Raw genomic sequence first — 12,304 nt, 5'->3', positions numbered from 1 at the left:
TGCACGTTAAACTGAGATAATTTACGATTCATATCGTAGCCAATTAACCTACAAACCTGTACGTCTTTGGGATGGTGGGTGGAGACCGGTGAGAACGTACAAACGCCCATCCAGACAAGCTCCCATAGCCAGGATCGAACCGGGTCTCTAGCGCTGTAAGGCAGCACATCTACCGCTGAGCCACCGTGCAGAACCTAAGACCAGGTGTCTTTCCAACCTGATTATTCTCCCCCAGGTAACTTCACGGCTATTCAGCTTCGTGAGTCACACCTGTGCAGACCCTGATGACCGAACTCGATGGTCCGGTAATGCTGCGGCGTCTTGAACTTGCGGTATCATGAACTCTTTGGAAGTTGTCGCACTAAAATCGCCCATCTTCTCAGAAAGTTATGGAAGAGATAGAGGACGGTGGTTAGTACAAAACGTCTTGCTTGGAATGTGGAAACTATTGTCCAGAGGAACACTTCCACCCGAGAGCAACAAAATAACAAGTAACCAGGAGAGGAATATGCAGGGATTCACAAGGGGCGGTCCAGGACAACTAGTTTTGAGTTGCAGTAGATCGTGCAGAATGGCAAGGATGTCTTCTTGTGCGGTTTCAACCTCCGTGTATTTTATTCTGTTCAGATGAGCTGTGCCTAAACAAAGAGGAAGGAAAGATGCATGTCCTCAAAGTGCACTTCTTTCCTTGTGTTATGTAGCAAAACTTTTTCAGTCAGAGAGTTGTGAATCTGTGGAATTCTCTGCCTCAGAAGGCAGTGGAGGCCAATTCTCTGAAAGCATTCAAGCGAGAGCTGGATAGAGCTCTTAAGGATAGCGGAGTCAGGGGATATGGGGAGAAGGCAGGAACGAGGTACTGATTGAGAATGATCAGCCATGATCACATTGAATGGCGGTGCTGGCTCGAAGGGCCGAATGGCCTCCTCCTGCACCTATTGTCTATTGTCTATTAGATGGGTGCTTGGTGTCTTCAAATCATGGCCTCAATACCTTAGATCAGACTAAGATTAATAATGTAAAAATTGAATGCAAAATTGATATGCATCTAAAAGTAAAAGGCACACGTTGGCACCTGCCTTCTGTGTTCCTCTGAGACATTCAACCTGGCCTTTATTCTTATTGTAGGCTCAGCAACAGTAATCAAACTCTTCTCAATGTTATTGCTAAAACCCCAGTTCCACAGTGTCCTTCCCTGTCCCCCTCCTTCTGTGTCATTGGTTTTCGGTAGAAATTCCTTCCATTCGAGGGTGTTGAATCTGAGGTCTCCTCCACTATAAGAGCTTAGTCACTGAATGGAAGGAAGAAGGACATGGATAGATTTCAACGTCCGAAAGGCATCAGGGGTTATGGGGATAGAATGGGAGTTTTGTGTTGAAATGGAATGTGGAATGTGGAACAGTACCTCACTGGAACAGGCCCTTCGGCCCATGATTTATGTGCCAAATATGCTGCTCAGTTAAACTAATCACATCTGCCTGCACCATCCATATCCCTCAACTCCTTGCATATCCATGTGCCTAGCCAAAAGTCTTTTAAATGCCATTATTGTACCTGCCTCAACTACCTCCTCTGGCAGCCCATTCTTAATACCCACCAACCTCTGAGTGAAATAGTTTCCTTCTCAGGGAAATCTTTATGAAATCTTGGCCTCTCGCCTTGTCTCCCAGTCCTTCTCGAGGGAGTTGTTCCCACCAGCTGCAGCTTCCAACCTTGCAGCGCCCCTGTCCGCTTCTACCCCCTGCCAGGGCCCACGGGCAGGGCCCACGGGCAGGGCCCACGGCTAGGGCCCACGGGCAGGGCCCACGGGCAGGGCCCCTGCCAGGGCCCACGGGCAGGGCCCACGGGCAGCGCCCCTGCCAGGGCCCACGGGCAGGGCAGGGATGTTCTTTCATCCTGCCCTTCCCTCTTTCACAATTCTGTAAAAAAAAGCCCTGGAGCTGAAAGGTTAAGCGTTTCAGTCAGAGAGTTGTGAATCTGTGGAATTCTCTGCCTCAGAAGGCAGTGGAGGCCAGTTCTCTGAATGCATTCAAGAGAGAGCTGGATAGAGCTCTTAAGGATAGTGGAGTCAGGGGGTATGTGGAGAAAGCAGGATCGGGGTACTGATTGGGAATGATCAGCCATGATCACATTGAATGGCAGTGCTGGCTCGAAGGGCCGAATGGCCTCCTCCTGCACCTATTGTCTATTGTCTATCTCCACACACGCCGGCTGACACGCTGAGTGTTTCCAGCCTTTTCTGCTTTTACTTCAGTTCAGTTTTCTCGGTTTTCACCGGGTGCAAGCACTGCCGGGATCATGTCCAGCCGCACAGTCGGACGTGTATTGTGTCCCTCGGCTGTGTCTGGGCATCACCTGGATGGAACGGATTTGCTTGCGGGGTCTTCTGCGGCGATGTTTTGTCAGGAGTAAGCCAAGGTGGATCATGGGCTGGGCACGGGGGGAGTGCGCTGCAGCCCCGTCCTCCCTTGATCAACGGAGGGGATGGTCCTGCCGCCAGTTTAGGTGCTCCTGCCATTTAGGACTGGAGCTGGGAGGGCTGAGAGAGCTTCCATCTGACCTCACCAGTAGTGTAGCTGCTGAACACAGAGCTCCACTGTTCAGCATGTGAATCATCAACTGTGTGTACGACCTGCTGGCACCTTGTACTGGGGCTACCTGATACCCCTCCCACTGTGTCCTTCTGCTCCCCCCACATCCCCAATATCGATCCCTTGGTTTGAGAGTAGCAGTTGGGTGAGGGGCACGCCTGGCCTTGAGGTGACAGATCTGGCACTGCTTACCGATCTGTTCCAAGTCTATCCTATTTAACATGCCTGGCACTTTCCAATAGGATTTGAGTTTGAGTCCAGCTTTGTTTGTTGTACAGTGAAAAGCCTTTGTTGCATGCTAACCAGTCAGCGGAAAGACAATGCGCGGTTACAATTGAGCCATCCACAGTATACAGATACATGATAAAGGGAATAACGTGAATAACGTTTAGTGCAAGATAAAGTCCAGTAAATTCTGATCAAAGATAGTCCGAGGTTCTCCAATGAGGTAGAAAGTGGTTCAGGATTGCTCTCTGGTTGTTGGTAGGATGGTTCAGTTGAATGATAACTGCTGGGAAGAAACTGTCCCTGAATATGGAGGTGTGCATTTTCATACCTTTATACCTTTTGCCCGATGGGAAAGGGGAGAAGAGGGAGTGGCCGGGGTGAGACTCGTCCTTGATGATGCTGCTGGCCTTGCCAGGGCAGCGTGCGGTATAAATGGAGTCAATGGAAGGGAGGTTGGTTTGTGTGATGGTCTGGAGGACAGAGGATGTCCTCTGTACAAAGCTGGGACCTTGTCTCCTACGGGACGGTGCTGTGGTCACTTCTACTGCACTGTCCCGGGGCAGGTCCACCTTCAGCAAGCAGATCGGTGATGACGAGATAAGTAGGTTTTCCTCTGTCATTCCGTACTTATCGTAGGATTAGTCTGGCAGCGACACTCTTCACCGTTCGGATGACCCGGACAATGGCGATGCTACCAAGCCACTCTTGGAGCCGGGCATTCAAGTGCTCCACCCAACACTGTGACAGGGGGAGCTGTGCGCAATGTCTCTTCCCAATAACGTTCAGCCTGCTGGAGTCATCAGCTGAGGGAGGCGCTGGTTATCAGCAGGCCTGTATCTGACCTGGTGCAATGAGATATTTTATAGTTATACAGACAGCGCTAAGGACACTGAGAACCATTTGTTCCAGCCTGTGTACAACTACCCCACAGGCTGTCCTACCAGGGGGAAAGGACGTAAGTATTGCTTAAGAAGAAGACGTTTAAGATATTGGCCTAGATCCATAATTACACGAGTCAGGAGGTGTCAGGCTATTTCTTGACCAATGTGTGGGTTCATTTTGCCCTATTTGGACATGGTTAGATTTTCATGAAGAGGACTTGAGCAGTGCAGAGACGCAGCTGGTAAGGGACTTACCAGACATCTCCAACAATGTAGGGTCAATCCTCACCTCCGGAGCTGGCTTCAACAAGTTCCGTGTGCCTTGCTCTCCAGATGGTTGATCTCACCTTATTCTGATTGTAGACAGACACAAAATGCTGGGGTAACTCAGATGGACAGGCAGCATCTCTGGGTAGAAGGATTGGGTGATGTTTCGGGTTGAGGCACTTCTTCAGAAGCGAAACGTCACCCATTCCTTCTCCCCAGGGATGCTGCCTGTCCCACTGAGTTAGCCCAGCATTTTGTGCCTATCTTCGGTGTAAGCCGGCATCTGCAGTTCCTTCCTACACATTATTCTTATTGAACTTTTTTTAGCTGTGGCTTTGTCGAGGCCATTTTGGAAGATAGACCACACACATCTAAATTAAATAGGAGAAGGGCAGTAGATTCTTCTCTCTACCAGACATTAGTGAACAGGATGCCCCAACACAGAATCACAGTATCCTTATCATAACATGCCCTTCAGAATATTTTCGTATTAAAGGTGAATTTGGAAACCATTCACACTGTTCCTTAATGTAAACAGTGAACAATGGCGGGCCAAGGACTGGTATCTCCAGTACTGCACGTGACACCTCCTTTCAGTCTGAAAAAGGACCAATTTAATCCAACTCTGTTTTCTATGAGACAGCCAGTTTTCAATTCGGTCTAACAGGCTTCCTCTGAGATCACGGGCTCTTAAATTATGCATCAGTTTCTTCTGTGCTGTTTGTTAGCTATGGGTTCCACAAGCTGTAATTCATGCTGTTAACACATCCTGTTGCAGAGAAAGCTGTAATCCATGCTGTTATACCAAAATGTGTCACAGAGAGAATGTAATCCATGCAGTTACATCAGAGAGTGTTACAGAGGTGGCTGTAATTCATTAAATCATTTTAGCGAGAGCGCGGTAATTCATGAAACCACATCAGTGCTAGAGCAGGAGCTACAATCCATACCATTGTGCCATTGAGATTTGCCGGCTTGCCAGCATTTATTGCCTACCCCTGATTGCCATTGAACTGAAGGGTTGGTTGGCTCTGGAGTCACACACTCAGCCAGCTTCATCGCTCCTTTCAGTCCAACCGTTGGTGTAAATTGTGAACAAAGATTTCCTCGTCACTCAGTATCAGTTGTCATCTTGGAAGGAAGGCAAAAAGTGAGGATGCTGGAAATATGAAATAAAATCAGAAAATGCTGGAGATGCCTAGCAGGTCGGGCAGCAACCGTAGAGACGGAGTTAATGTGTCACATCTATGACCTTAAAACAAGCTTGCTTCAAAATTCCAGGGAAGCAAGGATGGGGAGGGGTGGGGAGGTGTTGCATTTCATGTGGTTGCTGGGGAAAGTACCTGGGGAGGGGGTGGTTTGGATGGGCAGGGACTAGTTGACCAGGGAGTTTCGGAGGGAATATTCACTGCGGAAAGCAGAAAGGGGAGGAGAGGGCAAGATGTGGCCAGCAGTGGGATCCCGTTGGAGGTGGCGAAAATGTTGGAGGATTATATGCTGTATGCGACGGCTGATTGGGTGGAAGGTGAGGACAAGGGGGACTTTGTCCTTGTTACAACCACAACCGCCGCTGCCGCCAACCCTCACTGCAACACCAGGACCACTGATCTTTACCGTCTCACCAATGACGCCAACCCTGGCTGCCTCCACGGCCATCCACAGACCTGGACTCCAGTCCCCTGCGGGCCTAAAATAAAGCAACATCTGTGGAGAGACAACTAGAAGAAATAATGTTACAGATTGCTGACTCTTCATAATAACTGGCCAATCCTGACACAAACTGGACCAGCTGTAGTTGTTTCATTGGTAAAGAAGGGTCTTGACCTAAAATGTCACCTATCCGTGTTCTCCAGGGATACTGCCTGCCAGGTTAAGTTACTTAAGCAATTTGTGTCGGTTTTTCTTTAATTCAATGTTAACGTCAAGGCTGCTGACTTATCAGAAGGTGAGCTGCTCTTTGAGGTTACCCAGGCGAAATATGAGGTGTGTTCCTCCAATTTCCGGTGGGCCTCACTATGGCACTGGAGGACGCCCATGACAAAAAGGTCAGACTGGGAATGGGAGGGGGAGTTGAAGTGCTCAGCCACCGGGAGATCAGATTGGTTAAGGCTACCAGTTCTCTATTCCACTGTCATGACGATGAGCCATGATGTTGATATGCAAATATTGTGAGGTGTGTATCAGCTGACTGGAAGGTGTGCTTGCTGTGTGTGCTGAATGCTGCAAGGCCTGGAAGGTCGCAGTCAGGAGAAACAGTAAACATAGAAATTAAGTAATGTAACTCCCACAGATTGTGTCTGCTTCATTATTACCCATCTGAGACGGAGATGTGACGTTGGCGACGAGGATATTCTGGATATTTTGGATTTGGATATTTTGGATTCTGAACCTGTGGCTGCCTGCTGGGAAATAGGTTAGAAAAAGGTCATATTGGCGGTTGCTGGAGCTGATTTATCATATCATATCATATCATATCATATATATACAGCGCGGTTTCTCAGCACTTCACGGAGTACCACACTTCGATCCGGCGGGTGATGCGAGTACTGTTAGCGTGAAGTGGAAAGCGTGGCTGGAGGAATTCGAGGCCTACGTCGACGCTCTTTCTTGATGAGAGTACGCCGGCGCAGAAGGCGCAGCGGAGAGCGTAGCTTCTCTTCACCGCGGGGCCTGCAGCTCGAGAAATGTTCAAAACACTCCCTGAGTGTTTGAATGAAGGAAGACTATAAGAAAGCCGTTGATGCATTGAACGGCCATTGTGTGGTGGTACCGAATGTTACATTTCAACGCCATTTATTCCGCAAAACAAAACAGAAGAGGGTGAAACTGTTGCTCAATTTGTGACACGTCTCAGACAGGTGTCTGTAGGATGCAAATAAGTGGCCGCTGGTGTGGAATACCAGATATTGGATCAGGTTGTCCAGCATTGCAGGCCAGACATTGATTATCTTGTTACAATTCACTGGTGTTTAGAAGGATGAGAGGGGATCGTATAGAGAAGTATAAAATTATAAAAGGGCTGGACAAGCTAGATGCAGGAAAAATGTTCCCAATGTTGGGGGAGTCCAGATCCAGGGGCTCACAGTCTAAGAATAAAGGGGAGGCCAATTAAAACGGAGGTGAGAAGAAACTTTTTCACCCAGAGAGTTGTGAATTTATGGAATTCTCTGCCACAGAAGGCAGTGGAGGCCAAATCACTGGATGAATGTAAAAGAGAGTTAGATAGAGCTCTAGGGGCTAAAGGAATCAATGGATATGGGGAGAAGGCAGGCACGGGTTACTGATTGTGGATGATCAGCCATGATCACAATGAATGGCGGTGCTGGCTCGAAGGGCCAAATGGCCTCCTCCTGCACCTATTTTCTATGTTTCTATGTTTCAGACGAGCTTAGGAGAAGGCTGCTAGAAAAAGGTGGTGAGTTAAACCTTAATGATGCATTGTCAATTGCAGCAACACTGGAAGCTGTTGAGGGACAATTTCACAGCATGAAATTGAAGGATTCCAAGACTGGGCAAGTTAACTGGCTGTCCCAAGAGAGGCCAAGAAGTAAGCCTGAACATGAGATTGAGTGTTACAGGTGTGGCAACATGGGTCACATAGGGAAAGATGCATGTTGTCCAGCAAAAGGTAGAACGTGTAGGAAGTGTGGAGGCAAAGATCATTTTGCAAAGAAATGTAAAAGTAAAGCCAGGGACAATACAAGTGATTACAACAAGAATGAACCTTCCAAGGCAAGGGAGAAAGTGAAGTCCAGTGACAAGATAGACAGACTGTGGCAGGGAAAGAAGAGTCACGTCCGTCACGTAGAAGATGTTTTCAGAAGTGATGAGGACGGTGAGCATGCTGTTAAAAGGAATTATCAGTTCGCATTGAATGATAGCCATCTGGAGAAAGTTGCAGTGACCATCGGAGGTGTTACAGTGCTAGTGATTGTAGATTCTGACAGCGACTGCAACGTAATTGACAGATCACTGTGGGAATGCTTGAAACAGCAGAAAATCAAGTGCACGTCAAGGAGGTGTAGTAGGAAGTTATATCCATACACTGCAACTGAACTGTCTCGGAAACGAACTGGTTTCCGAGAAACGAACTGGCTGACCATTGGGTGTTTCTCGGAAACGAACTGGCTGACAATTGGATGTTTCACGGCTAAAGTAGAAGTTGGAGATAGAAAAACTGATGCAGAATTTGTGGTGATAGACGAAGGTGAATCAATTATGGTAGTGGTAGACTACTACAGCAGATACTATATGCGCTGATGAAATCAACTACGGCAGAAAAGACTGTACAGGCACTAGCAGAGATTCTTGCCAGACACGGGTTGCCTGTTACATTGTACTCCGACAATGGACCACAGTTCGTCTCCGAGACGTTTGCTGAGTACATGAGAACCACAGGTATTCATCATCATAAGGTGACTCCTAAATGGCCACAAGCTAATGCTGTAGTAGAGAGACAAATCCAGGCCATAGAGAAGAGGATACGAATCGCCCATGCCGAAGGGAAAAACTGGAAGGAGGCGCTGCTAGCATACGTAGCTGTATATCGGGCGATCACTCGCTCAACGACAGGGAAAGGCCCTGCAGAAGCCTTGTTTGGAAGGAAAATTCGCACTAAAATGCCAGAAGTACGAGAGATCACAGAAGACCAGGAGTTGAGAGACTGTGATGCCGAAAACAAAGGTGCGGCAAAATGCTATGCCGACTTGAAACGAGGAGCCAGGTTCTCAGAAATAATGCCAGGGACATTCATTTATAGTATCTCAATTGAAATGGATGCCACATGCACCAGTCCATATTATGTAGCTTCTAATTTGTGTTTTTACCCACACACTCCTTCTCCCCTCCTCTGTTTTCCTTAGAAGTACATTGTATCTGCAAGATGTAATTGCCATTCTGTTCACAATATGGGCACGTTTCACTTAATCTTGCAAAGCTTGGTTATTTTACTAATTGTTCACTTTACATCCAAACTTATGAATGATCTCTAACTGTACCCGCTCCCCTATTCTTGTTCCTTACTGAGTGTGATATTCCCTTTCTCCTTCAACATATTTACATTCATTGCTATTATTTTTGCTCGAGCACTGGCCCCTGGCCCACTTCCATCGTGTTTGTTCAGAGTTCAACCCGCAAAGCTATTTATCCTGTTGACTAGAGCACTGCAGTTAAATTCAGGTGAAGCCTGCCCCAACCATTACAGTTCCTTTCACACTGAAGGAGTGTCCAATGCCCTGTACTGGCGGAGTGTCTCTTCTCTCTGAACTGGTAGAATATCCCATCTACTATACCAGTGGAGTGCCCGATGGCCCTATAGTGGTAGAGTGTCTGATGTCCCTGTAACGGTGGAGTGTCTAACAACTCTGTACTGGTGTATTATTCAATTTTCTGTACCAGTGAAGTGTTCTATCTCCCTGTACTGTTAGAGTAACTGATGTCCGTGGTACCGGTGGAAAGTCCCGTGTTCCTGGATGGGTGGTACGCCCCGGTATGTGTGGGATAGTGAGCCAGCGGCTCTATCAGCTGCACCAATGTGCTGCGGCAAATAAATATTTCATAATTATTCTTATTAATGAAGATTATATGTTTCAATATGTGCTTCATTTGATTCAAATATGTGCTTCATTTGACTGCAATTCACTGCTCCTGCCTTTGCCTCTGCGTTTGGCTGTGGAGTCAGTAGGTGACTCTTATTTCTGGTTTTGGTTGAACTGCTTCAGTTTAACATTGCTGGCATCTGCAACGTGTTATTTCACCGCTGCCGGCAAAAGAGGGAGCTGGAGGACTGACTGTCAAGCAAGAGTTGTTGACGGACCTGTAGTCCATGTGGTTCTGTGAGAAAGACAGGCGCAGGGGTTGTAATGTAAACGGTTGCAATCCAACCCCCACTATGATATCAGGGAGTTTTACAGAAGGAACATTAATCAATAACTTATTATTCAAGCGCACGACAGACAATAGACAATAGACAATAGGTGCAGGAGTAGGCCATTCAGCCCTTCGAGCCAGCACCGCCATTCAATGCGATCATGGCTGATCACTCTCAATCAGTACCCCGTTCCTGCCTTCTCCCCATACCCCCTCACTCCGCTATCCTTAAGAGCTCTATCCAGCTCTCTCTTGAAAGCATCCAACGAACTGGCCTCCACTGCCTTCTGAGGCAGAGAATTCCACACCTTCACCACTCTCTGACTGAAAAAGTTCTTCCTCATCTCCGTTCTAAATGGCCTACCCCTTATTCTTAAACGGTGGCCCCTTGTTCTGGACTCCCCCAACATTGGGAACATGTTTCCTGCCTCTAATGTGTCCAATCCCCTAATTATCTTATATGTTTCAATAAGATCCCCCCTCGTCCTTCTAAATTCCAGTGTATACAAGCCCAATCGCTCCAGCCTTTCAACATAGGAAATAGACAATAGACAACAGGTGCAGGAGTAGGCCACTCGGCCCCTCGAGCCAGCACCGCCATTTAATGTGATCATGGCTGATCATTCTCAATCAGTACCCCGTTCCTGCCTTCTCCCCATACCCCCTGACTCCGCTATCCTTAAGAGCTCTATCTAGCTCTCTCTTGAATGCATTCAGATAATTGGCCTCCACTGCCTTCTGAGGCAGAGAATTCCACAGATTTACAACTCTCTGACTGAAAAAGTTTTTCCTCATCTCCGTTCTAAATGGCCTACCCCTTATTCTTAAACTGTGGCCCCTGGTTCTGGACTCCCCCAACATTGGGAACATGTTTCCTGCCTCTAACGTGTCCAACCCCTAAATGTGTTCTAAACTATCATATGAAGTGAATTCACAAACTAATTCACGCTGTTGTTTGAAGACGTTAAGACAGACAGAGCTCTAATGCAAGGAGGTAATTGAGGCAGGGGCTATCGGAACATTTAAGAAACATTTAGACATGTACATGGATAGGATAGGTTTTGAAGGAGATGGGCCAAATGCAGGCAGGTGGGACTAGTGTAGACTGGACATGTTGGTCGGTGTGAGCAAGTTGAGCTGAAGGGCCTGCTTCCATGCTCAATTACTCTGTGACTGTGACTCTATCCGTGAATTACTACATTTGGAGCTAAACTCATTGATATTTTCGGGGGTCATTGGAGATATAGTTACAATGGAAGCTCATACATCCTATAATAGCCGAAATTGGTACAGAAGGAGTTGTCAACATTGCTGCTGCTACAAAGATCACCGCAGTGGAACCTTAATCAATGCTTTGCAATGGAGATATTTCAATAGATGTACCAAAATGTACTGTTGTATTAATCAGAGTAACATTAGGAACTACAGTCCCTGATTTTGTATCGGAGTGTATTATAAGGGGTGGTAGAGAAACGGGGAACTGCAGATGCAAGTTTGCAAAAAAAGATACAAAGTGCTGAGCAACTCAGGCAGCATCTCTGGAGGACATGGAATAGGGATGTTTCGCGTCGGTGCTGTTTGTGCTCTATTGTGCCAGGGAGGTTTACGATGGAAGCATGATCGACACGACAGTGTAACACGCAGGATGTCTGGAGCATGCTCGAAAGAAATGGATTTAATTATGTTTCATAAGAACGTGCTATTATAGGACCTATAAAAATATTGCAGATAATATACATGCCTCTAAATCATGTAGACAATAGACAATAGATAATAGACAATAGGTGCAGGAGTAGGTCATTCGGCCCTTCGAGCCAGCACCACCATTCACCGTAATCATGGCTGATCATTCACAATCAGTACCCCGTTCCTGCCTTCTCCCCATATCCCTTGACTCCACTATCATTAAGAGCTCTATCTAACTCTCTCTTGAAAGCATTCAGGGAATTGGCCTCCACTGCCTTCTGATGCAGATAGTTCTACAGCTTCTCAACTCTCTGAGTGAAAAGGTTTTTCCTCATCTCCGTTCTAAATGGCCCACCCCTTATTCTTAAAGTGGCCCCTGGTTCGGGACTGTGGCCCCTGTATTGTCACTATGTGATCTGCAATCCATACTAACATATCAGAGAATGTTACACATGACCTGTATTCCAAGCCTTTGTTTACGGTGTTCATGAAAGAACTGCAGATACTGGTTTAAACACAAAATGCTGGAGTAACTCAGCGGAACAGACAGCATCTCTGGAGAGAAGGAATGGGTAACCTTTCGGGTCAAGAACCTTCTTCAGAACTTATTCAGAACCTTTTAGAACCTCTACTTTTCCTCCACCTGACTCTCAGTCTGAAGAAGGGCCTCGACGTGAAACGTCACCCATTCCTTCTCTCCAGAGACGCTGCCTGACCCGCTGAGTTATTCCAGCATTTTGAGTCTACCCCTTTGTTCAGTGATCGCTACAGAGATATATGTAATCC

General features: G+C 47.1%; 1 protein-coding gene across 6 annotated transcripts in view; it reads left to right on the top strand.

Annotated features, from left to right (window-relative positions):
* LOC144602230 (excitatory amino acid transporter 2-like) overlaps positions 1 to 12,304 on the top strand; it is a 98,303-nt gene that overhangs the window by 32,807 nt on the left and 53,192 nt on the right. The gene's annotated exons all lie outside the window — the stretch shown is intronic.

This window comes from Rhinoraja longicauda, chromosome 18 (assembly GCF_053455715.1).
Source record: "Rhinoraja longicauda isolate Sanriku21f chromosome 18, sRhiLon1.1, whole genome shotgun sequence".
NCBI lineage: Eukaryota > Metazoa > Chordata > Chondrichthyes > Rajiformes > Arhynchobatidae > Rhinoraja > Rhinoraja longicauda.
The sequence above is the reverse complement of the archived record's forward strand: the minus strand, read 5'-3'. Positions and strand labels throughout refer to the sequence as shown.